General features: G+C 47.8%; 1 protein-coding gene and 1 non-coding gene across 9 annotated transcripts in view; both read right to left on the bottom strand.

Annotated features, from left to right (window-relative positions):
- Positions 1-26,156, bottom strand: part of LOC120898206 — a 76,917-nt gene that overhangs the window by 19,577 nt on the left and 31,184 nt on the right. For 4 of the 8 annotated variants that reach the window (XM_040303738.1, XM_040303737.1, XM_040303740.1 and 1 more), the window contains exon 3: positions 13,904-14,120. The exons of 1 other annotated variant lie outside the window; for it this stretch is intronic. The gene's annotated coding sequence lies outside the window, so the exon portion shown is untranslated. Of the gene's footprint in view, positions 1-4,136; positions 5,186-13,903; positions 14,121-26,156 lie in introns of those variants that run through there. 3 more of the 8 variants (XM_040303739.1, XM_040303736.1, XM_040303743.1) reach the window with 3 other exon arrangements.
- Trnat-cgu lies at positions 15,732-15,803 on the bottom strand. The gene has a single exon. It is a non-coding gene; the product is annotated as a tRNA-Thr (tRNA).

Here is a 26,156-nt window from a genome sequence, read left to right as displayed (position 1 = left end):
TTCGGCTCCATTCTGATATTTCCCGGTTTCTGCGACAACTGAGTGGTTCCCGGGCTTCGCAATATCTTTCGAAATAGTGGACCCGTTGGTTCCATTGGGTTTGCGAGTTTTGCCGACTTTCGGGAGCAATTGTGCGCAAATGGGATTTTGTGCAGAGCAAAGCTCATTTTATGGATACACACCCACCTACCCACACACACACACGTAGTGGGGTTCGAAGCTCATGCTCATGATGAAAGAAAGGATGGTAAACCCACCCCGTTGAAAATTGGCTGGCAACTTTGTACGGTTTATGAAGCTTCCCTGGCTTTTCCCTGGGGTTCGCCCTATGCGACGCTTCCTCTTTACATTTCTGTGTGTGTGTGTGTGTGTGTGCTGAGCGTGACTGTGTAAGTGTGCTATGAGAGATAGATGTTAAGAGACTGTGAAGTAAATTTTGGGACGTCCACTGTGGGTTAAGTGGGTTGTTTAAGTGCTGCCGAACATCTGTCCCGCCGAGGGACGAGTGCTGCGAGCTCATGGAACGAGAACTGGAAGGAGAAACGGCAAGCCAACGATACGGAAACCGATCTGTCAGAACCAGTTTCAAATGAAAATGATTGAAGTTCGATGGTACGATGGAGATTGCCAGTGGCTTGTGCTTCGAGCATCAAGCAGGGTGCCATATTTATTGCTAATAGGTTGATAACAGGTTGCTCCCGTAATATTTCAGATAGTATCGGGGACCTACAGCCAGTTGATGGGACTGGTTCCGATGGAACCATAACTTGTTCACGATTATGCCGACAGTTTCGAAATTAATATTGCATATTTGTAATACAGTTTGCATACTTTGAGGCGTTTTTGTTTCAATCCAACTACGTTTACCACAGTGACGCCTTAAGGTATGCAATTAGGATGTCGACAGTACAATCATTAGTTATGCTTTCTGCTTTTCAAGAGCGACTTCATGTTGTAATGCAACCTTGTTACCGAATATTGCGGGTAGCATTTTCATTACTTATAGCACTTAAAGACGGGTTGGGAACGAAACCAGCCGCTTAGCTGCAAGAGAAATTGTTCGCTTAAAAGTCCCAGCTCGAGGTCAGCTCCCACTGCGCCCACAAAGTATTAATATTTTTACCTTCTGCTCGATGGCACCACCGTTCGCTTGACTTCTATATCCGGTTTCCGTGCTCATTGCTTACGGTGGTCATCGTTACACTGCAGGTTTTTCCTCTTATTGCGGGTTTTTTTCTCTTACTGCAGGTTGTAAAATTATATGCAATTCTAGGAACCCCCCTGATGCAACCAGCAGCGCAACTAGCAGCGAAATAAGTTGTAGAAATTATTTCAAAGAGAAGGAAAAACGAGACGTTGTACAGCTTGGGTAGTTGTACTCTCTATCTATCTCTCTCTCCCCATCCATTTGCAACATCCATAAGAGGCTTCTATTTTTTGTGTGGGGAAAGGTAAAGATAAACAAAGTTGCAGCTAAAGACACCAGCCCTAGCACCTGTTTTCGCGGCCCACCTTTCGCCCGTTTGTCGGCGAAGGGCCGATTCTTTTTTTCCCTAGTGGTGGGAGTACAACGGAAGTGGAATGCGTTCCAGTTCCAGTTTTTTTTGTCCTTCCAAGCTAGCTCATCCAATGAAAAAGCTTTACTGTTTGTGCTTTTTCTCCCATTTTCCTGCCAACCGAGTGCCAAGGCCAACGAGTTAGTTTATCCCTGATCAAATACTGTAGGCGACAACCACTTTCCTGTGGCGCTCGTGGGTGCTGAGGACAAGATCAGGTGCACCAGTGCAACTCAAGGGGATTGGGTTCGCTCTTCCAGCTTTGCCCAGTGCAGCCATCTTTCTCTTTCGCTTTGGTGCACTTTAAGGGTCATTTTTTACGTTTTGTTTTGGAGCACATCCTATAGCATTGGTATAAGTGATAAAGCGAGTTACGAAGGGGGGAAATACGCGGGAGGCGGGTACACTCAAGATGATTTGCGACGAAGACGTAGCGAATTGGGTCAACCATGAAAAATCTTGATTTATTTCACACTTTGCCCTCTTGTCAGAAGGTTGTGTGTGTGTGTTTTCGGTACCGGAGGACAAACCTTCCCCTGTCGCTGTGAGTGTGACGCAGCGGTAATAGCGGCAAAAAGCTAAGGTGTTGTTATTATCCGACAACCGTACCGAAATAATGGCCCATGTGCCTGCCCACAAGACGAACGACACTAAACAAACGTTCAAAAGTGTCCCGCGTCTCTTTGCAGCCGCAGCAGATGTATGAGTGACGCTAAACAGAGGGTCTTTTTCTTCGCCATCAGCTGCCGGAAGGGTGCACCAGAAGGCAAACACCGCTTTCCAAACGATTAATAGTCGCCACGGTGAAATTGATGACACTAATTTGAGGGACTGTTTCTTCCAGTGCGCTCCGCTGCTTTGAACCGCTGTTGGATTTTTAATGCGTGACCCCGTTTTTAGCTCCCCAGGTAAGCGGTGCCTTTGAAAAAGTGTCTTTACCGTACTGGTAAACAGTGCAGGAAAACAAATGCCCTGTTCGGTATGGTCGATCCGTCTTCGAACGCAGTGTTTCTCAAGATGTTGGTTGCATAGAGAACGGCGTTTTTCTACGAATTTATAGCCAACCCGTTTATATATTGAGTTGAGAGAGATTATTTGGTGTATACATGCCTGGTTAGTTGAATAAATAGTCCATTGGGAACTATTCATCATAAAAAGTAACTATTGAGTTTCAATTGCATACCTTTAGGCGCGTTAATCCCTTGCCGGTAACTCCTAGAAGTATGCAATGCTTAAGATAGCCAATCATCATCCAGGGAGCATTACAATTGTACCATGCCTGACCTCAACAGAGAACCTTGTTTGTGTTAAAATGAAGAACAAGTAACAAAAGTTCGTAAACAGCTTAAATACCACTGAATCTTTGGTACATTTCCAACCGGTCTCGAGCGAAGTGTCTTATCGCAATAAATTGGCCAACCTTCAACGGTTGGCGAAAAGCATTCATCACGGCAACATTGGAAGCGACACAAGTCGTGCGATCGATTCGAACTTTCTGTGGACATAAAGCTGTGGATTGAATAAATATCCTCCCTGTCTTTCCATGGCGCGCTCCTCGAGAGCAAAACAAAAAAAAAACACCAAAGCAAAGCATGGTTTATGGTGTTGAACGATTGGATTCGAGTCCTAGGAACGAAGTTGGGGCTGCCAAGATAACATGAATCGCTGGCTGCGTTGGTTAGATTCCAACAAAGAAGCTAACAAAGCGGCGCTCCGATTGCGAAATGCTTGACGCTTTTTTATGATCCTTTCCAGCCATTAATGAAATGATTTTAATCGATCCAGCATCCAATCAGTCCGTTCGTTCGCTGGTTCTGTCGAACGGTTGCTGCCCGCCCTTCGGGCTAATGTAAGGATTCTGAGCAAACAGAGTCAGACACACACACAAGCACAAAGCTTCCCACATGGTGAAGAACGCACATCAACACTTGAGCACATTTCGAAGAACAAAAAGGGATGAATTATCGATCGAGTTTCGCGAGAAACCGGTGAAGAAGCGTTCGTTAACTTTTGAGCGAATTCTTTCTGTACGTGATTTTTCTACCACCAGCCTGAGAGGCGGGAAATGGGGTGGGCGATCTCTTGCTCTCCCGCTTAAAAGTTTCCTGTGGTTCAATTATTTTCCCACCGACCGGTCCAGTTCGAACACTGGTGAGTTCCAATTCGATCGGCAAGCCCTTCATGAATAATATCTTAGGCTTTCCCGTTCGTTCGTTGGTTCGTTCTGTTCACCGTTCCAGGGACTTCCAATGCCGGGGTAATGAAATTACACTGAAAAGCTTTTATCGTGTGTGTGTGTGTGTGAGTGTGAGATAGAGAGAGTGCGTGTACGTATTGGCACCTAAGGAAAAAAACGAGTGACTCGGTGAAGTGCAATGCATACATACATCAAATCAAACAAAATCGCGCCAAAGAGCAATCTAGTTGGCGATTTTCTGTTTGTTTGAATGGTGCAGGTATCGTGTGTTTGCTTGTAGAAACCAACTTCAGAACTTCATTGCTATCACCAATGTGTTTTTTTGTCGCATGGAAGATCCATAGTCATCATAAATTTCTAAGTGAATTGTAACAGAAACTTACGTATGTTTTCCCCTTTCAATGCAATTCTTGATGAATAACAGCAAATTCTGTAACAAAACCACCAACACCCAACAAAAACACTTCCTTGCAATCTTCCAGAAACGTTTCAGAATACACTTGCGTCAACCTGTCAAAACTCCACGTCACAGCACACTAGATAAACAAATTGCAATTTACCAACGCAAGCCGGAAATGGTTAAGACGAATCGATCGCACAAACAACCGATCAGAGCTTACGGGGGTTTCGATTTTTATCACAAACCACGAACGGGATTTTGCGTCTCACTTATCACCAGATAGGGTTTGGTGCCTTACACGTTCCGCTTATCACTTCGATAAGATACCTTCTCTTCTCACCCCAACTGGATGGGGCAACGGTACAAACACTCTAACGTTTTTGATGCAGCACAGCTCAGATTTCGTTGTCTGAATGCTCCACAGTAGCACTAGCGTCCCACAGTGTCGTTGACTCTACGTGGCTTTGTTTGCGCGTAATGAATGATTTAAGAACACCACTTTCACTCTCTTAACGTTCCGAACTTCTTAGCTTTCTCCTGTGACATGGCACGGATACTGAGCGCTGAATTTGGAGCGTTGATTTGCACCGTTTTTGCCAATCCGATCCCGTACCGCTCTCTTCGTTACGGTTAGCTAAGAGACGATGCTGCTACTCACTGTCCCCAGCCCTCTGCACTGCTCTCTATCTGCACCGCTATCACAGAACTATCGCTGGCGGACGGGCGCGCGCGCGTGGCCAGAATCACAACGGGCAACTTGGGATGACAGCCAGGCAATCCGTTCGCTTCCAAGTCTGCCAAGCTCGGGACCCGCGGGTACGTCCGCGACCGACGGTGGGCAGCGATTTAATAATGTAATGTAACGGTTTGTTTGGGTAAGCTCTTGGCCGTGCCCGGGCTGGTCGGTGGCATCGCTTATCGCTTGCGCTCGCGCCTCGTGTTGGGATGGGCGGAACGAATGGGTTTTTCTTCCCGCGGCACGTACACGAACACACCGGACTGCTCTATCAAACATTCATCACCGCTAGTTGCAACTGTGAAGCGGCCAAGCTGCTGGGAGACGGTCCAAAAAGTTTGCTCCAATATTTGATTGTATATACGGAGCGAGAGGGAACAGGACAGAGAGAGAGATGGAGAGAAGCGAGCTGTGTTGAGTCCTGTGGACTAGCCGGTTGTTGCAGTACGCCTGAGTGTAAATTTAATCATACAGCGGGCAAAAGAAACGGGCACAATTAGGTGGCGAATTGCGAATTGCCCGACGAAACTAAAACTAAAACGGAGTTCGCTTAATTAAAGTGGCTCGGAAAGTGCCGGTATGGATGGAGTTTTTAAAAGCGGAAAACTACCGAAGCAACCCTGCTGCAGCAGAAGCAGCAGCACCGTCCAAACACACATACGCAGCTGATAAGCGGCATTGCGCGATAAGCGTCGCCGTATCTCGTCGTCTTCTCGCGCCTGTCCGAGCATTCTATTAGGTTTCATTTCAGGTCGTTAAAGCTTGTTGGTGACTGGTGATCGGGCGGGATGTTGCGATGAGGTGGTTGTTGTACCGTCCGGACCATGTTGTGGTGGGTCATGGGCGGTACTGCCCGATGGATGGAGCATTTCTTCGGCTTCGTTCTCCATCTCGACAAGCAACCCGGTGTACAGACACACACACACACACACATGTTGGACCGGAAAAGTCGGACAACACGTACGCAAGGGCCGGCCGAGTTTGTTGCGCCAACAGACTGATCTGGCACCCGGTTGGAGCGGAAGTGTGTCTGGCCCGAAAGTGTGTGTGTGTCTGTGTGTGATCGCTTCTGAAATCGCACACTGACGGCGAACCTCGAGCCGGGTGGTGGGAATTATGCTTTATTGAATAATTATGCTGCTTGTTTGTGGAGTTTGTGAACCAGTGAACGGGCTTAACCCGTATGTGTTTGTGGCGGACGGCTGGTACAGGGTTTGGGTGGAAAGCTGGTGCCCGTGCGTGTCGCCGTGTCGCTCTGCGTGCGGCTGATGTATCTTGCCGTGTCGTGAAGCGGCGGGATTAGCACCTGTTGCCCGATGCCACTACCGGTACAGGCAACACGAGGCGAGTGTGTAGAGAAAGGGACTTTGTTCTATGTGTGTGTGTGTGTGTGTGTGTGTGTGTGTGTGTGGTGAAATCATTCAATTATAATGTACAGCTCGAGGGTGCGCTGTGCAACGTGCACTGTGTTTTGCAATTGCGTTTGCCACGGACGAAGGCGAAGTTACTTGCGAACCGATCCGCGCTGAACCTGTTTGTCGGTTAATGAGGAGGAGAATAGACTGGGGGGAAAAATGCAGCAGGTGCAACAAACAGTACGTGGAAAAGGCTTTCCCAATGCAACCGGTGTTACCGGCAAACATTCATCAAAGCGCAGAAACAGGGGGGAAGAAGCAAACAACTAAATAGCTCTTTAATTCGATGACAATCATCAGCGCGCAAAACGATCACGATCGACATTGCCACATTAGTTGCGCCTGTGGGGTTTGGCGTGCTCTACACGTACCCCCTCCCCAGCAGCTACAGCAGTTCCAGGCACCTTTACTGGGGCTTTATGTGTGCTTTTTAAAAATGTATAAAACATCGAGTTGCGACCGATTTGTTGCCATGGAAATCAAACCGCCAGTTGGTAGAAACAAAGCCAGAAAAGCCAGCAGGAGCGTATGAGATAATTTAAAATTGATGGTCATTCTAACTAACAAAAAAGCAAAAAAAAAGGAGTAAACAACAGAATGGGTTGCGGTTTGCCCGGACTCGGGCCCCGGTCGCTACTGTGGCCAAGTTATTGCTCAATAAATTATGCGGTTTCCTATAAACGTGAGGTCGTGCTTGTACAGGCCGCAAACGACTGGCGGGATCGGGCGGGATTGCCGGGCTTTACGGGCAGTCAATCAGTGAACGGTGGAAGCTGGTACACTTTATTGAGCCCCCCCCCCGTTGAGTGGGAGTGATGGAGAGAGTGTAGAAAAAGAAAGGGGACAAAGTAAACAAGCACTAGTACGATTATTTATTGTGCAGCGTCGTCGCTGCCAACTCGGATTCCGAACGGTTTGCAAAAAAGAAGAAAAAAACAACATTCACCCACCCGAGCTGGAGTTTGATTTCCGGGGCCGACAAGACCGACGTTACCATGGTGCGTGGTGGCAAGACGGCGGCGACGGCGGCGGTGGTAGCAGATCTCGGTACAATCGCGCTATTGTTTGCGCGAAATTGAGCGCGACATCTGCCAGAACATAAAAATTAATCATATAGATGTGCAGGCTGTGATAACGCGAGACGGCGTTTATGCTGTACCAGCGCTGACGGTTCACTGACGGATCGGTGTACACCAGGGAGTGTGTGGCTGGGGGATGATCAGGGATGGGGGGGGGGGGGTGCAAACAATGGTGCGGATTACTTGGCGCGCTTGCGACACGGGTTCACACGGCTCGTTTCACGACTTCTCGCTCGGAACGGTGGGTTGGGGGCCAAGGCCGTACCAGGAGCGGGACCCGTCGGGACATCCATCCCGCTTTGCTTTGTCAACGTGGACGTGGAGTACGGACGCGTAAGGATAAATGTTTTGAGGGCGGAAGGTACAACCCGTTAAGCCCGGAGCTCCAAATCGTCGTCCAGGGTCCCATTCGAGCCTTGGCCGAAGCGTGCAGTGCAGTGCAAAAACAATTAAGTGCGAAGTAATCTGCATGTTGAATCGGTGTGCTGCCCTATTTCGACGGTAGTCGTGTACCGCTGACAACCACATTACCGTTTGGGGTCATAACGACCCCCACGCCTTCTCTATCGCTCTCTCTCTCCCTACGATGGCAATGATACTGCTGATGATAGTGTACAAGCTCACCCGGTGCTACCCGGTGCGGCCCGGCAAGCGAGTTTTATTGCGAGCCCGCCGGAATGCCAGACTGACGCCCGAGTACTGCCGGGGCTAGCGACTTAATTGACTGCGTTTCCCGTTTCAAACCAAAGGACCGAAGCCCACTGTTGTCACGGCACGCGCGACATGACGTTAGGCCGCAACGGTACCAGCGCACCGGAGCGCCCGATGGAAGAAGCAGTTTAAAACAGCTTAATCATCCCCGCGAGGGCCATAGCGCGGGTGAGCGAGCGCCTTTCTCTGTTTGTGTGTGTGTGTAAGTGGGCGCGTGCCGAAAGGAGGACGTCGCGGTCCTGGACGCCGTGGGCTATTTCGGCGAAGGATCGTATAAATATTCATTACACATTCAGCCGTGGGTGGGGGCACCTCCCCACTTCAACCCCATTTTCGGGTTACGCGAGATGTAAAGCAGGAAATCGGCTTCCGTTGTTGTATTTCCGCCCGTGGTAACAAACAACCCCTTGGAGTTGGAGTGGAGTTAGCTGGTTAGAGCTTTGTACAAGCTTTCCTAAAAGGCTGCGTGTGTGGTTGGGCGGGTGAGATGTGCCGGTGGGAAAGGATTTATTTACGGCTCCCGAGAGTGTGTTGTCGAAGAAAATGTAACCACGCACGCAGCCGGCTGGCACAATAAGAGGTGAACACATCTTTCTTTTTTCTAATTAAGGATGCCATGTTTCTGATCATATGAGCGGAAGAACATTTTGATGATGGGAAAACCACACCACCCCTCCCCCTTCCCAACCAAAAACCCCGCATGACTTATCTGTGTGCATTTCCCCTTTTTTTACGGCGATGAAAATTCCCACAGAAAAGCAGTCTCCGCGGCTCCAAAAGTAGGTCAACACCGGCAGACCGCATTTTTCGCGAAAGATACTTTCAATCATAATGGTGAATGTCGTGACATTAGCCCGCACCCTCCTCCCTTCATCCTTTGTGACGAGGAGTAAAAGGAGGGTCGTTGTCGGTGCAGTGCAAGAATGGATGATTGTGACGATTTTGGTTGCTTTTGTTTCGACCGGATTGGGCGCTGGGTAGAAGGCGGGATGCCATCATTCAACGTGAAACAACGGTATTCAGGAGCTACGGGAGCGTAACACTAGGCGCTCCCTACACGCAGTGCATTCATTTGGGCAATCAAGGATCGGATTCGATCCACCGACGAACGGTGTGTGCTGCATGCCGAGCTGCAACAGCGGATGCAACAGTCGACGGGATTCGAAACCAAATACGACGGAGGGTCGGCATTAAACAGGGGGAAGAAACTGTAGCAGTGACAATGGAGCGCCAGCAACGCCAAGCGCCTGCATCTAGGCAATGCACACTGCTACCAACTGTCATAACGAAGCCGTTTTCGAGGCGGACGACAAAAGCGGACACGAAACGGGAACGGGCACACAAACGAACGGGCACAAACACCAAGGCAGGCCCGTTGTTCGCTTTCTTTCCATTTCGCCGAAGAGCATTTCGCTATTGTAACGGCTTTTTTCCTCATCCTTTTCAGCATAACAGTAGCACAAAGGTTTAGCTTTCAGCTAGGGTGGGCTTTCTCCACCGTTAGGGCAACACTATTAAAAGCTGATACTACCACTGCACTATGATGAGAGAGAGAGAGAAAGAGAGAGAGAGAGAGAGAAGCAGAGAGAGAATGTTGGGAAAGAAAGAAGTAGAGAGAGTGCCACACGTATGCTAGATTGCCGTTGTATTCAGAATGTGTATGTGTTGCCATCAGCATTTTCCCATCCCGAAGCTCACCACCCCACGGCTCTATTGTTTTAAAAGGAACAATCGGGCAAACGGGATGAATACGGTTATGTAAATTTCATGGCAAAAGATTTTGCCCTTTGTTTCCGTGCGGCTTTTGCAACGCTGGCGTGATTGTATGCTACAAGGGAGCGAGGAGGTGGTGGAAAATAAAAGTTAACGGCTGCGAAATGGATAGGTTAGTTGATTTGGAGAGTAGTGTGGTGTGCTTGGAGCGGGGGGCAAGTTTTTCTGCCCACTGTTGGGCTGCGCACACACACGCAGAGTTCGCAATGGCCGCCTTTGATATTCTAGCCTAGTGTAGTGTCGAAGCCCGGCTCGTGAGTGATAATGGATAACAAAAGGCGACACGCAGGAGCACAGAGAGAGAGAGAGAGAGAGAGAGAGAGAGAGAGAGAGAGAGAGAGAGAGAACGAGAGAAAAGGAGCGAATATTGGAAGCAAATTGTTGCGCCTTAGCACATCTTGGCTTTGAAGCACACGATGAAAAGAAAAGCTCAAGCTCAGCCAAAAACCAGCGACTTGGTGAGGTGGGTGGGATAGCAAAAGCAAGGTAGTATACGACACTCCAGCGTACAGAGGGGTAGTGTTTGAGTGCTCGCAGTAAATGTCTTCCTTTAAAGGAGAAAATAGCGTCAAGAAATGCTTTTCCCTTTGGTCGCCATTCTATCAACGTTTTGCTGACGGGTGATGATGCTCTAGGACGATTGGAAGGATTTTTCCACCATCGGTGGAACGAAACTAGGGCGACAGATTGAATTTCCAGGTTATCTCGAAGCTCAACTCTTCCCCATCAACCCATACCGGCGGTTCTCGTGGGTTCTTTTTTGTTGCTTCCATCAGTGATAAAGGCATTGGAAAGGCTGCAATGGAATTATAACTCGATTATTAAGGCACACGCTGCAGCATACAGCAAAGCAATATCTGTACCACCCACCTCTAAAAACCCCTCCACCTCTCTCCCCGCATATTGCGGCGAGTTGAGAGGACTTTGTCTTGGCGACATCTTTTGTACGGTCCGGATCGGATGGACCTTTTGCTCTCCCTCGTTTCGATCGCTACATTATTGAGCAGACCAGCAAGCTTGAGCAAATGTCGTCCTAGCATCGCCCCCGTCCCCTGCCTGCCAACCTGGTACCGGTAACGGTGAGATTGGATATGTTCGAAATGTAATCTCGGCTTCTAACGAGAAACATCGGCAGCGGGGTGCTGTGTATGAGTGCCTTTTTATCTTACCGTTGAAAAACGATACGGTTGCGTTTCTGTGTTTCTGTAGGCTATCTCGGGAATGCGTATCTTTCAACATTTTATCAGTATTTGAAATGTAGCAACATTGTACCCGACTGCATGCCGCATCTTGATTGTGATCGGTATGCATCGTGCGTAACGGAAGCATAACATGATTACAGTGTTGCAGAAGCCATGCTCGTTAGTTTGCCGCCCTCGTCCTGCCTGTCGTTTGCCGTAGCCAACATGTAGCCAACTCGGTTGATTAGTGGTTAAGTGAGCTGTACGCTTTGGGGGGATGCATTTTCCAACGCTCACCCAGACTGTGTAGGGTTTACTGGGTGTGAGGGACTGTGCGTTGGTTGATACGATGATTAAAAATCATTACGATGATTTGTGAGTGCACTTCAAAAGCATGATGGTTTCTTTCCGGCAATTGCAGGTGGTACAGTAAGTCTGTAGATTTCATCATTAAGTGGATTAGAAGTTAAGAAAATGGATGAGAATTACCTACAATTTGAATAAGCATACTAGCAGATAACATTTGCCTACATTTAGGCGTTGTGCAAAAGAAAAGGATCCACCAGGATGTTTCTGCTGCAATGCGCCTCAATGTATGCAATTCAAAGACTCTTAATGATCATTTGCTTCCATGCGATTGAAATGATTTCCCTTGCTGAAAACAGTCTCTTTACTGAGACCAATTGAGATATTAAACTCTTCCTTTCTGCTCGTTCGAACACTATCAGTAATGCTTGCGATTATTATTCCCACCCATTTGCTAGGACCCAACAACGAAGACTCTGTCAACTCTTTTCCTTCTTTAATTCCGACCATGTCTGACAGGTTCGAGAACGTGCTAACGGATCGTATTTCACGATATGTTTTTTACTTCTTCTGCGCTCCTATGCTAACGCTCTAACGAGATGATAACAGAGCCAGCAAGAAACAGGCACACAGATACGGCAGATCCGTCATTAAGCAATTGGCATCGAACGCTACAGGCGCTTTCCCGCAGGAGGAACACGGTACCATCCCATGGCAGCGAGGCAAACATGCGAGCAGTAACAAATCGCTAATCCTATTAGGGCGAAGTAAATGAATGAAAATAAGATAAAAGCCTTAGCGAGCGAGCAGTGCTGTGTACGGGAGAAGCGTGAGATGAAGGATCGTGTGCGCCTCGTGTGGCAAACCTCGGAAAAGGCGCACGACATACGAAGGATTGGAAATCGAAGCGAAGCAGAAGCAGGACCCCAAATCCAATTCCGCTTTTCATCGTACCCCGTGATACATGGAGGCTGATGCTTGGAAAAATAAGAGCAAAAGTAGAGTAATAATTCGATAGGCCATGTCTCATGCCGTGTCGAAATGGAAGGAAATATCCATCTTTCCAACACGGCACTCGAACATGGAGCATTTTCTTTTTCAACCCCATTGCATTTGCTCTCCCGTGGCGCAGTGAGAGTTTGCTCGAACCCGTCTGCTGGTTCACTTTACTGCTGGGAATTTTATTTCACTTTTCACCGTACTTTCAACACCTCCACGCTGCGGCTCCAGAGGTTAGCTCCGAACTGGTAGGACTGTGGGGAGGACTGTGTGTTCTGCCCTTACCCTTAGTTTCCCTAGCTCACCGCACGACTTCTTTGCACAGCACAAGCGACTTGTATGGCATTGCGCGGCTGGCGAGAGAACATAATGGAGCAGAAAATGACTGTGATTTGCTATAATTGATTTCGATAATTTTCCTATTCCCAATCCTTAAGTATACCGACCGTCCGACCGGTCGGTGCAGTGCGGTGTGCAGGTTGGCCCGAGGTGGCCCTGAAGCTAATGGAAAACCCGTTGCCGATAAATCGTTGCCCAAAAGGGTGTGTGATTAAAATTTAATTCCAATGTACAATTTTTGCACCTTCCCGGGTGGTGAGGAAGGCAAAATTACAGCCCAGCATTACATTCATCGATCGTGTCGAACGCGTCTCTGGTTGATTTTTGAGAAGGGAACATATTGAATGTTTAGCAACGAACGTTCTGAACTGGTTGTCGAAGTGGGGAGGGACTATCCTTTTCAAAAATTGGTAAAGCGGCCCCGCATCGTACCGGGAAAGCCTCCCGGAAGTGAATGTTTGGAGGTTTTGTATGTAAATATTTGCTTTATCATGGTGTGTGTGTGTTGGGTAAGCTGCCCTGCTAGAATTGAGCGCTTTCAACTGAAGGCTTGTGCTCCCTCAGATTCTCGGAACGAGTTTGAGGTGTTCTTGGTCCCATTACGTTGGGAGTTACACACGGCCATGGCGTGATGCGTTTTGGAAGGCATTGTTTGTTTGGATTATTATTTCTCGGAAAATATTATTGTTGAAATGAACGTCTTATCGCATGCTAGTTTCTGCTGTTTTGTAGGCCCAAAACAATCCCGTACACTTTACCGCACTAGCTTTAGTAATCCATGTGTAGCATCATAGCACAACTGAGATTACTTCTTTTGTCAGCGATGTCTGGTATATCTCGAAGCTCTTCAAACCAATGCCTTAACCCAACAGCGTTCGTCTCTGTCTTCGCCTTAATCGAGCTGAAACCAATCGAAATGCCATACAGCCTTCGATAGGCAACGGACGCAACGATCTGCCCCTGACAGTCGGCAGACCACACACGCACACACGCACGCACCCACAAGCTTAGAGTGGGCTTTCTGTTTTTGCATAAATAATGTGCATCCTTAACTTCATTCGCCCCCGCCGCAAATAACAAAGTACCACACACAATCGAGACGATAATTCCCCGGATTTGCTGAACCCGGGGGATTATGCATCCAGCGCAGCGATGCAGCCACTGGCCGGGACAGGTTTTTGGTCGTTGCACGCACGATGCATCATCGTTACCTTGGGATCAACAGCAGCAGCATTATTGGCCTCTAACGGGGAGTGCGATCAAAAGGGGGATGGCCGTTGGTGGTTGGTGGTGGTGGATTTATTTATGAATCTCTCGCCCGACTGCACCCAGAGCGAGATGCCCGTATGGCATCTAGGCGCACGGTGACCGCACACGACGGTAGCCTACACCACCACACCCGTTGACGTGTTCTCGCCCTGACCGTATCTGCAATGAAACGAAAAATAATGCCCCGTTTTAGAATCGACTGCAGCAATCCATTGGTTGATTATCCCGGCCCTTGCCGGAAAGCTTGACCCACTTTCGTTCGGCACTCACTACCAGGGTTCCGCATCTTGCCAACGCCACACCAGGCAGGCACTGGATCGGAACTGTGACAGCAGGATTAGAAGAGGAAGGGGAAAAGGGTAGGATTCCTGCTCTGGTGAGGTAATGTTCAAGGGTCAAGGGAAAACTGCCGCTGGGATGGAATGCGGGCCTACTGCGTAAAGCCACTGAAGAGAGCGCTCACTTATCCGGCGATTAATTTTTAGCACACATAAACACACACACACACATGCTACAAATTCTAACAATTCGATGAAGCAAGGATGCATCATTGGGCGTCGGTGGTTGGACTAATCCCGTTGCAAGCCCAATCAAAAGGCACGGAAACAAAGCATTAGCTGGTTGGGGGTGGAATCGAGCTGGGAATGCTGAGTGAGGCATGGGCTCTAATTGCCGGACGACGAACGACCCCGACGAAAGTGCGATCGGATGGCCTTTGCCAAATAATGTGTGTACGCCACACACACACATCCATAATGCTTGCCGCGCTCATTTATATGCAAAAGACAGTAATGAGCTTTGTTTTGCTACATGGTGTTCATTACCTCCTTCCCACAGGGCTACCATCCGCCAAAACTGCCACCCATCTGCACAAAAGCGATGATGCAAATCAATCCATTTGGCAAACTCAAAATTGGCACCTCTGACACCGCGGCAAGGATTTAATGCGTGTCGGGATCGGGTTTTGCTTATGATTGTGATTATTAGGGTACGGGAGATGGGGTATAAGGGAGGAGCTGGGGAACAAAAAAGCCTCCTTCTCCCACTATCCGCACCAGGGGGTTGCACAATAATTAGATTGTGTGCGGTTGTGCAAACAGCCAGTGTGTGCGAGCGCACGCGATGCAATTAATCTCTAGCGTAAACAGAAGCTTTGGAATAGGTTTCAATTAACACAATTATTATTATTAACGATTGGTATAGAACGCACAGCGAGAGAGAAGGTTAGGAGGGAAAAAATAGAGGAGAACAGAGTGCGTTGTGCGCGCGGTGTTTGGCTTTGCAATGGTGTTGCTGATAGCGAGAAAGAGAATGAATGCTTGTGGGGGGGGGCTGCATCAGCATCAACACCATTTTGCTAGTGTGTGTTTTTGTTCGGTCAACCTAACCACCACCACAGCACACCCACCCGCCTGTCAGAGAAGCGATTGTAACACATTTTTAATCGCATTTAGAATGATTTGTGTGCGTATCGAAGCGTATGTGTAGCGGGAGAATGGACGCCAACGGTTGGCTGGATGGCAAATTAATTAAACCACACGTCCATCTGATGCGTGACAAAGGCTTATTACACATATAATATGCCCTGCCCTCATTACAGTTTGCTAGTTTGTAATATGTGACAGAGATTTAGGAGTTGTTGGAGTGTAAAATCGATTGTATCATAATATTGGTGTGTTTCGGTTTAGAATGAGAAAATTCCCTATATTAGTGTAATAAAAGGTGTGTTATTCTCTTAATAAAAACAACTATTTAGTGATTTATCTCCAATGCCTCCTGTGAGGATTGAACTCACGACCGCTGGTTTACGAGACCAGCGCTCTACCACTGAGCTAAAGAGGCACGCTTGCAGGTGCGTGTGCTGAAACGCTTTATAAGCGTCAACCGTTTGCTTCCACGCATCTGCTCGAACTCTACACACGCACTGCTGAGGCGCTGCGCTTTACGCGTACGTCATTAATCTAAGCTCGACAACACTTAGGCCCGTGTCTGTGCTCCATCGCATGCGATTTTATCGCACGTGCTGTCAAACGCTTTTTCGTATAATATTGCGATTAATTGGATGATTTGAATAATATAACGATCATGAAAAATTAAGTTGAGATTGTTCCTACAAAACACCACACATTTAGTTTGACATATAAAATCGGATCCGGCGTCCGACGAAATCAAAAATTTTTGATTCCGTCGTACGACGAAATCGCACGTCCGACGTTATCTGTCAAATCCCATATAAAATTTTGACAGGCCTTCCGATAAAATCGCATCCGATGGAGCACAGACACGGGCCTTACACCACAGATAAAGACACTGGTACGAAATGGATGATTAGAACATAGCACTGCTTGCGCACCGAATAAAACCCAACCCGTGATCGATGATCGGTATTTCAAGCCCGTGCGTACGTGTGTAAAGCTTTCGCGCTTAATCACCTGCCAATACGCAGACACACACACACACACACACACACACACACACACACACACACACACACACACACGCACACATACACACACACTGTCATTCGACCATTAAAACCACTCACTCAGTCAGGGGCCCGCACTGCTACACCACCACCACCACACCCATTAATAATGATGATGTCGATTGACAAGCCAACGGGGCTCTTGACCCCTCACCCGGGCCCGTGGCTCCTCGCGCGGGCCTTTCTCGATGCGTCTGCACGGCTCTTTCCCAACCCCGAATTGGGGACAAGTGTAGTACACCACAATGGTTTTCCATTTAATCCGGCGGTTGTGCGGTGTCGTTGATGCTGATACGACTCCAAATGATGAAGTGTCATCAATCGACGGACACGGGACACACACACTTCACGCCAGCGCACGGGGGAAGCAGCTACCTACTACCGGAGGCATTCACGTTCGCTCACTACAGACAATTAGGTTTGTGGTTGCACTTGATTACTATAGCGTGGTTGTGCTGTAGTAGTCGTAGCATTGCCGGGCGACAGCCAGATGGATGCAAATGTGTGTGTACCCAATCGCAATCCAATCCGTTGCACCCAACCATGTGTCTTATTAGTCGAAGCACCGCCAGAAGCAGCGGGGTTGGGGTGGGTTGGTGGGATAAGGATGACATTTTGATTTTGCTGTCAGTTATCTGGCAGACAGGTCAGATGTCAGAGCTGAGAAGAGCATCAGTGGTGTGTTAGTATGCAGGCGGTGTGCAGATCAGGTGTCAGTTATGCACGCAAACTTGACACTTAAAAGCTTTAATCTAAACGGTCTAAATCGTTGGCAAACAACGGCCTTCACCGGATGCCCAACGATGTAGGTTAATTTTCCCCGCGCAGAGATATATGGTTGCCCAATTTAGTCTCACGTGTCTGCCTCAACTCACATACACACACGCACATGGACATATATAAAGAGCCATAAAAACAGTGTGAACACGCATTTTACACAAAAAAAAACTGGCTGCGCGTGTAATGAAACGCTGTCGCAAAGTTTCAATGTTAGAAGGCAAAAGTCATCATCCCCAGGCAACGGGGCTATTGCGTGGGTTGCGAATGTGAAACTTTTGTAACCTAAAACTGCCCCAACATATGCTACCAATAGCGGCGCACTGAGGTACTATCCGCTGACGGGGAAACCACGACAATACACACACCCACACTCTCTCTCTCTCTCTCTTTCGCTGGTGGACTCACTGAAGTACGCATTTTATTAATTTTGTCTGACTTTTTTTCCCCTCGATCACTCGATAGCCTCCCTATTTGGTTTTTGTTTTTTGAGTTTTGCGTAACGATTCTGAAGGCGCAAAGCAATGAGCAAAAACAAAAACTACGGTAAAGCACGAGCATCACCACGAGTGCTCTCAACCACGGTGGTTTCCATGGCTTCCTGGCATAGGACATGATTTGGATGGCTGCTGTATTAAATGGTGTTTTTGTGTGTGTGTGTCTGTGAATGTGTGTTGCTTGAACGTTCCTGGAACGTTCCGTTTTACTACTTCCCGTAGGAGAACTGTGGAACGCAAAGTTCCGTCATTGAACGGCTGGGCAGACGGTACCAGTTGAGCGATTAGATGCGAAGGCAAACAAAAAGTTTTGGCAGCACGATTCGGTCAATGTGGTGCCAGTGGAGGGTTTTTGTTGTTGTTGTTGTTGTTGTTGGTCAGTGCCAAAGCTGTACATGTATCGAAAAGCGCCCACACAGGGATGCCAAAAGTTGCGTGAGATTTTTTTTGGCGAAAGATTTCAGGATAGATGGATACCTCTTGCAAATACTTTCTGCTTGTTAATTGTTGATAAAAAGTATTATTTTATTTCCGAAAAAAAGAGTTGCTACCCCTTAATTAGAAACTTTAAATAATAGCACAAACACGTACAAAAGCTTCCAGTTGCTGTACGTTAGTTAGTTTTCGCATAAAATCGCCTAATGAACGCATACGACCCCACCCGCACCGGTCAACGAGAAAGGAAATGGGCGAAAGAAAATGGAAGCATTAGCAGCACCGTCGGTACGGTGGCTACCAGATAAGCCCGGGTGGCCAAAAACTAATTAATACACTCGTTAGCCCGTGTGACAACGAAACGAAACGCAAAGCAAAACAATAACCGGTAAAAAAAGGTGGAAAGCGGTTTCGACAGCTCCCGACAGCACTGCAAATGACCAAAACGAAACCCGAGCGCTCGCGCCACGGAACTTTGCCTTTGGTTCTCGACCCGGGACGGGACTTTTGCTTCCTCGGGCCGCCCACCAGCGAGGGGCGAGAGGGCAACACGAAAAGTCACGAAAGTTTATGGCATTATACAACAGCACCGATTATGTCATGCGATACTGCTGCTGGGAAGCGTTCGGCATCTGGCATCCCCAGAGGGAGGGTTTATGCACCGCGCGATCGCCACTCCGGCCGCCACCTTCCAACGCCGAATGAGGCACGTGTGTTGTGCGAACTAGCTAAGCTCATTTCCACACGAGCACATATGGAGCGCGTGCAGGAGAAAGGAAGGGAAGGAAAAAAGCTGTATTTCTCATCGCTAAATCCAATGAACCAGCGGGGCAGATATGGGTGGTAGAAGGAGGTGGAGAGAATGGCAGCCCGAGCCCGAAAGCAGAATGGCGAAAAGTTGATCTGAAAGTTGTACCACCAACCAATAACGGGCAAACGTTTGGCAAACGGAGCGAAAGGAGGGCAAATCAGAAGGCGGACAGTGTTCTTGTGCACGAACACACCCACACCCACACACACACACACATGATGATCCTGAACCTGCCACAATGCTACACCTCCGCTCCAGGGGTTATCATGAGCGGCTGCGGAATCGGGAGGCAGCCCCGAGCAATTGCCGCTTTCTGGGATCGTGGCCATCTGGGGCCACGAAGCTAATCTCCCTCCGGGACGCAGAAATGTGTGCAAACTTTCAGTCAAACTGTTATTTAAAACAGTTGCCCCGATCGGTTGTTTTCAATTTCTGCAAACTGCACCAGCGCCGGAGCTGCGCTGTGGGCGGTTGGGCGCCTCCATGTTGCCATTGTTTTCACAAGCGCATCGCGCGCGCACCATAACGCCCGGCCGGCGGGCATGGGAAGGTCGTTCCGTTTTGCGTGCACACGCGATATACACGTCGGCTACTCACACACATACACAGAGAAACGCTTAAACAAGGATCGTAACAAAACGGCACCAGCAACTACATTAAAATGGCAATGCAATTGAGCAGGGATGGGGAAGCATGGGGAAGAGGGAGGAAAGTTTTATGCTGCCGGCGCGGTACTTTCTCCAGCAAATCTCTGTTCTCGGGCAATCTGATTCCGGGAGGTAAAGCTTTTTCCAACACAAAGTTCGCATCGGGCACCGTTAATGGTAGTGTCACGTGAAACACAAACCTGCACAAAACACACTCCCGAATCCGAGCGAGCCACCCATCGCGTCTCATTAGCTGGGCAGGGGAAGGTCGTGGTGAAGGGTGGTGCGGTTCCAGCGACGAATCTTTCGCCAACATTCGGCACCCCCTCCTGCTCCTTGCTCCCATCGCACACGCAGCACGTGCCACCAGCGCCGCGGGATAATGGATCAGAGCGCATCAAGCATTAGGGTCAAATCAGGCGCGATTTAACTCAATTGTCAAATCAAACGTTCAAACAGCGCGGGCGATGGATCGGTCGGGCGGGGCTTTAGCTGACTTTGCTATGCTGGTGGAGCGAAACCAGATTACGGGATGTCAATTTTTATGACTTTATCCATCCGATGGATGGATCTGGCAGCGTGTGGTGGCTCAGTTTCGCGATGTCTTTACCATGATCTCTCTTTGCTCTCTTCGACTCTTTCTCTCCCTCCCCTCGAGGGAATCGCGTTATCATGTGTGGGATGTGATTCGAATGTGGCCTTGCCTTGTTCGTATGCCAATAATGGTAAATGTTTGTGTGCGTGCAACGATGTGGATTGATTGGGAGGAATCGAGAGGCAACACACAGTGAGTGGCAACTTTTTTCCACCCGCTTTGCCTTTGTTTTAGTTTGAGTAGCGATGGGCTTATATGAGAATGGGAATTAAGGCAGAATAATGAATTTAACATAGAATAGCTTATAAATACTCTGTGCAACAAGTGTCTTAAATATCCTTTTCACATTACTTTTAAGTCGTATTTCGGGTAAATGTTATAGAATGTCTTTTGTCTCATTTGTCAACAATGATTACATTAATGAGCTACCAAAGCTACTAAAAAGTGATACAAAAACAACATTTTGCATACATTCAGGCGCTTCAAAACCACGACAGAGTTTGTGGATATTTGCCAATGCTTTTAATTATATGTTTTGCATACTTTTAGGCGTTACAAAATATACATTAAAAAAAACGGTGTAAACGGTGAAAGATTTTTCCTCGGCGGTTATCCGCTTGTCTCGGCTCAGGAACTTGTGGGCTACTAATGATTATTTATTGCATCTTTTCTAGTTTTGCTTGCTTCAATATATTTTGAAACACATATTGTATAGATGTTTTTTGAATAATTATTTGTATCTAAATGATTAAACAAATAATACTGAAATAAAATACATACTTTTAGGCGTTTTGAAATGTCAGCGAAGGTCAGATTTTTTTTTTTAGGTTGATTTTAAAACAAATAAATTTGAGTGTTTCTATTGCTTTCAAAGAATACTGCGGTTCTTTTCAAAATGTTCAAAAACCGGTCGCTTAATATCTTTACTTATTACAACGCTCCTAATCTCTTTATAAACTTTTCGTGTGCTTTTCTACGGACTAGCTAAGGTTCAAACAACACATGACCCGTGCACTTCTGGCTGTTTTCGTTTCATGTTTAGTTGAGTGGTCCTCGGCACCTTCGCCGACCTTCGCGTAATTTGATCTGATTCAGATTTCACATGTGCTACAAACGGCCGTATCGCACTGTATCAGCATCAACCAAACACCCTTTACTAACAACAACAAAACCCGGTAGGTTGAGGAGCTAATTCAAAGCTTCTCTGGCAGACAAAAAAAATAAAAACGAAGCTTTAGCAGCACTCACCTACATCCGGCGCAACCCCTGGTAACAGGCTGCGTCTGTGTGTAGTCGTTTTTATTGAAGAAGATTAAATTCCTGTCAAAAGTGACACCATGCCTCGATATCTCTGCATCAGCACACCGGAGGGGTGCGAGCCCAGCACGTCTTACGGTTCTGCCGGTTCCGGCGTTGTGATGCGCCACACAAAAACACTCGTCTGGGGCCGGGGACTGGGTGCGGCGGGCGTTGAAACGCGACACATAAAACAACACATTCAAACACATCCTCGCTCCGTGTTCTGCGTCGGCATCGGGTGGGCCCTGAGCGGTACGAAATGGAGTTTATCTACACCTTTATCGATTCTGCCCGCTCACGTATGCCCACGGTTTCGGAGGGTTTCGGAAGCTTTCGAGAACGTTTCGGGCGCTGCCACGTTCCGGCGCTCAGGCAAGCGGCCCGTCATCTGTCGCAAGCGTTTAAGGATGAAGTTTTGGCCCCCCTTCGGTTGAGAGTGTTTGCATTAGGGCTAAAGGATGATGATATTGCGACGAGATGGATGGATGGATTCGCCGGATAAAGGGACAGTGTTGAGCAAGAGTATGTGTGTGTGTGTGTGCCACGAAATGGCACCCCAAAATGGATGGCGATAAGTGTGTCCTTGGCGTTTTCCGGAACGCGCTCGTAACCGGAAATGGGCCATCGGGAACATTTAGGCAGTGGCATGACGGCCCCGTATCTATTTGCGTCGATCGACCCGGGACCGTTTTGCGGGGCTTTATGCTGCTGTGGGGATTAGACCGCTGCGCCGTGTTTGGGGAGTTTTTTATTTGGTCTGCATTCTCCTACTCTTCCCCCCCTTAGGCATTGTGGCTCGAAGCTCCATTCCCAACGCGGAAAAGGGCACCCTCCGGTAACGATGTGAGTATTCGTTTTGATTAAGAACCAATGGGTCGAGAGTGTGAAAATGGGATCGCGGAAGCGCCCGCCGACGTTACATGTGGCTGTACATCAACGTAGTCCCACACTCAAACACACACGTACACATGTACGAAGCTTGGATAAAGATAGGGCGAGGCTTTTGTTCGTAATAAATACTGATACAAAAGGGCAGAGAAGAGCGAACCGAAGAAGAACACACGCGAGCGAGCGCAACAGAAACAAAAGCTTGTTTCCGCGCGTTTGTTCGTCCATTACTGGTTGAATGAGTGCCGTATCACAATCAGAAATTCAAAACCGGGATTATCATAACTTCATCCTGCTCGGTGTGGAATCACGAAATCAGCTAATCTAATAAAAACATCAATTTGAAGTTGAAAATGTGTCCATTGTTGCTACCGCTCTAGGGGAAGCAAATAAATCTCTCCTGTATGATGGGGTTACGTTTTTCTTTCAATCATTCATGCACACGTTCATGTTGGGTGGAAGGAAATTGTAAAATAGCAGGCGTACAAAAAAAACTCTCTAGAAAATATCAAATTCCAGTCCGTGCTGTGTAACCGTATTGCACAAGCGTAACAAAAAAAAAAGAGTTCAAATAGACGATCATAATAAATGAATAAAAGTTGACTCGCTGGAAATGGATCTGCTAGCGCAGCAGCTCCGGCCGATGTAATGGTGGCCGCAACGTAAAACACGTCAATTGAAACGACCCACGACCGTAGAAATGCGGAGGGATTTTCCTCTGTTTTAATAGCATTTGAATGGCAATCGCACTAGAGCAGGAGCGGAAAGGAAAGGTGTGCTGTTTTGCAACACAAAAACGAGCGCCAGCTTTTAACAAACTTTTATTGCAAGTTGCAACTGTTCTCTCGCCCCCCCTTTCTCATTTGTGTGTATGGGAGCTGTTTCACGACGTAGTGCCGTTGACTTTTTCCTGCATAATAGCGAACGAACGATTTTCTCACTCCCGAGGTGCACTCATTCTCGACGGTGGCTCTCCCTTTTTTCGGTTTTTTGGCCAGCAATATATTTTATGTATGTATGTCCTTTCGGGTTGGGTTAGCGGGGACCGGACCGCAGGGGGAACGTTGGAGCAAAAATGGATGCAAATGTGTCGAAATATTTGGCTTCATATATGTGTACTGGGGGTTGGGGGGGATTTTTTTCTTTCTATAGACGGTATAAATGGTTCCATTGCAAATTGGACGTTCCAGTTTTACCTGGAATCGATGTTAACCCTTCAATGTAGCATGCATGATGAAGGATTTATGTTTTTGGCTCTAACTTCCACAAAAATTCTCCATGAAACAATCTTTTATTGTAATTTGCATAATTTTTGGCGCATTGCAATGTAGATTGCATACTTTCAGGCTTTATCATGATTCATAGCAACGTGTAGAACGGATTGGTAGTTAATCAATGTCAATTGAGGGCTTTACTAGAATACTCTGTTCCATTTTTAGGCAAGACAAATAATATATGGCAGAATTGGTGTTAGTTCAATGTTTGTACTGACCGTGTTGAATCGTTTATTTGCAGGAATTGTTTTATTACTCAAATATTTTAGTACAAAATATTTGCCAACTAAATAAAAAAACGATGCTTCATAAAACTCATCTAGCTATTTAATAAAACGTTATTACAGGGGAAAACATCATCCTCCTCGAGCAGGTCAAACAATTCCAATACAGAGTACACAGCATAACGTCACCATCATCAACTGCGAGAAATAGAAATCATGCACGATACAATCTCCAAAGCAGTATTGGCATTAACAAGTTTGTTAGATCTCATCTCAACGACTATGCGCATGTGTGTGTGTGTGTGTGTGTGTGCATGTGTGAGCGAGGGTTTTGCCCAGTCCAATACGATCATAAAGCGTGGCGGTGCCAGCCGCTTCGAATGGGTAAATTTTGAACAGATATAGTTATGCAAACAACATTATCGTGTTTGGCTGCGAGCTCCATTTCGGTGCGGGTGCGGGTCGGACGGACGAAGTGCAATGAAATAAACTGGAACTGCAACGATCCGAGTCGGAAAACTTTGGTCCCAACCAAACACACACATACACACACACACGAAAGCACTCGAGCTGAAAAGCGGAAAAGAGCTGACGGGTTTCGATTGGGGCGTCTTCAGCCGCTGTCGAATGTTGCTGCGGCGAAAGTAAAGTGCAGTTTGCTGTGCGAGTGTTGTTTGTTTTTGGTGGTCTTTTTCTCTTTTTCTTCCTCTCTATATATGCATGTTTACATGAGTTTCTAGTGGGGATGTGTGTGTGTGTGTGTTGGCAGCAGCACTCGAAAAGGATTACATTCTTGCCAACCCGCTGGCCCTTCGCCTCGGTTGTTGCAGCTCGATGGATGATCTCGTTACTATTTCTTCCGGCCAGCGACGGGGTGACACGACCGAACCGTTAAGCCCTTCCGCGCGAACACACACTCCCGAGTGTGTGCATGTGTTTCCGCGATAACTACTTGGCTTTAGATGTGAGTGTGTGTGTGTATGTGTGTGTGTGCGAGTAAGTTTTTACGCTCGAAACGGTTTGCTTCATTTATTTTCGTCTCTTATCCGACAAATCCCCGATGCAACCGAGGATTGCCAACTGGTGCACCGGCGTTTTGGTGCAGTTCGGTACTCCACGACTATCACCACACATAATTCATCGTTGCCGTTGGTTCGGTGTTGCCATCCTTTCAAAGTGCTGACCTTCTCTCCCCCTCCAAAATAAAAACCCCCCTCGACCCAACCTCACAGACCCATCTTCGTGCTTGTTCGATCTGACGCATGTACAGGGTTAGTACACGGGTTGGTGAGTTAAAGTGAAAGAAAATAAAAGTTCCTTCTTCCCCACACCCACCTGGGGGGGGGGGGGATGGAAAAAAAGAAAGAAAGCAGACAGCGGGTTGAAAATTGCATTTGGACGTGCCAAACTCGCGTGTGCGACACACACACACAGTCGGCATGTAGAAACATGGTGCAAAATCTTGTATAAATGTCGTGTAGAAAGTTTACGCTCCCGACCGAAGGAAAACAGAAACGAGAGCGAGCAAAGGCGAGGGGGGGGGAAAACCCACACAGCAGGAGGAGCAGAATGAACAAAGCCATCCTTAGCAGCTGCTCGTACAGCCACACTCTGCATAAGGACATTTGGGCCGCTTGGCCGCCGTTTTACGGCTTCTTGGGTATGTGTGTGTGTGTGTGTTTCGTTTTTTTTCTCTCTTCTCTACGCCTTTGGCCAGGGCCAGCGATGGGTTGGAACAAGGCGATCCGGGACGACTTTATCCTTGCTCGGGGTTTCCTTTCAGTGTGGCGTGCAGCGTTCATCGCAACCAGTGAACCACCGGCACCCGCACAACAAGACCACACACACACACACACACACAGACACACAGGGCCCTCCAGAGTGGATGATAACTAAACAACAACAAACACTTCATAACCTGCACTCTCTGCACGCGTCCGTACCAACATCGGGCCGCGCGTTCTACACTGCCGGCCGAAAGTGTTCTCGAGAGGAAGAACAATCGTTCGACGTGGGAATATTATCCTTGGCCCTGTTAGTGTTCGTGCGGTGCCCCCCGTGAAGGGGGAGGGGAGGCAGCATGGTGCTGGCGGCACAGCGGCGGCAGCGAAGGTAAGAAATAAAGTAAAGTGTTGGATAAGATTGGCGAGTGCGAGAAAATATGGCCAACATATTCCCAGTCATTCCGTTGCTCGGGATGCCCTTAAGCTGCCCCATAAAGAGGTGGCTGGTGAGGTGGCAAGCAGTGCAAATAAACACACCG

Source organism: Anopheles arabiensis, chromosome 2 (assembly GCF_016920715.1).
Source record: "Anopheles arabiensis isolate DONGOLA chromosome 2, AaraD3, whole genome shotgun sequence".
NCBI classification, from domain to species: Eukaryota; Metazoa; Arthropoda; class Insecta; order Diptera; family Culicidae; genus Anopheles; species Anopheles arabiensis.
This window is presented reverse-complemented; position numbering and strand designations above follow the sequence as displayed.